The sequence below is a fragment of the Etheostoma spectabile genome, chromosome 5, assembly GCF_008692095.1.
Source record: "Etheostoma spectabile isolate EspeVRDwgs_2016 chromosome 5, UIUC_Espe_1.0, whole genome shotgun sequence".
Classification (NCBI taxonomy): domain Eukaryota; kingdom Metazoa; phylum Chordata; class Actinopteri; order Perciformes; family Percidae; genus Etheostoma; species Etheostoma spectabile.
The window spans coordinates 38,204,797-38,205,369 of NC_045737.1; the positions used below are offsets into that span (position 1 = coordinate 38,204,797).

Consider the following 573-nt stretch of genomic DNA (forward strand, 5'->3'; position numbering starts at 1 on the left):
TTTAAAACACTTTGAAACGGGTCAGTTTGACCCGAGGACAACACGAACTTCAACTCTACTACCTTTTACTTATCTTTCTCTGTGGCTTCAAAATGTTTGTTTTTTTCAGGTTTATGCACAAAACTTAAATTCAGGAGTTATTAAGGGTTATTAATAGTTATTAATCAGGAGTTAATTAATCGGGCTGCCCCCTGCATGTCCAATGTTTAAATTATCAGGTCGTCTCAGTCGACTAGGATTCTTCAAGCGGAGAAGTCATTTATTTGTTTTTATTGCATGTCAGAGTGCTGCCTTCTGCTTAGAAGCTCACAAAATTAAATATCATATAGGCTCTGGCACTTGTTTTTTTTATCTGCTGTCACACTTAAATTTCACTCATTAAAATCAGGTGTTGTCGTTATTAAAACCTTATATTGTCACTTCCCTGTGACCTTCCTGAAACAGTTCAAGAAATGGGAAACAATGGGAAAACGTCACCATATTTGAATGCGGTGTATTTCCGGGTCCGTCTCCACCTTCTCTGCAGGTGTTCAAGTTTTAAGACCTTTATTTGTCCCCGAGGGGGGGGGGGGG

General features: G+C 39.1%; 1 protein-coding gene across 1 annotated transcript in view; it reads right to left on the reverse strand.

The window, feature by feature from the left end:
- LOC116689873 (protocadherin-16) overlaps window positions 1–573 on the reverse strand; it is a 44,414-nt gene that overhangs the window by 8,357 nt on the left and 35,484 nt on the right. The window lies entirely within an intron of this gene.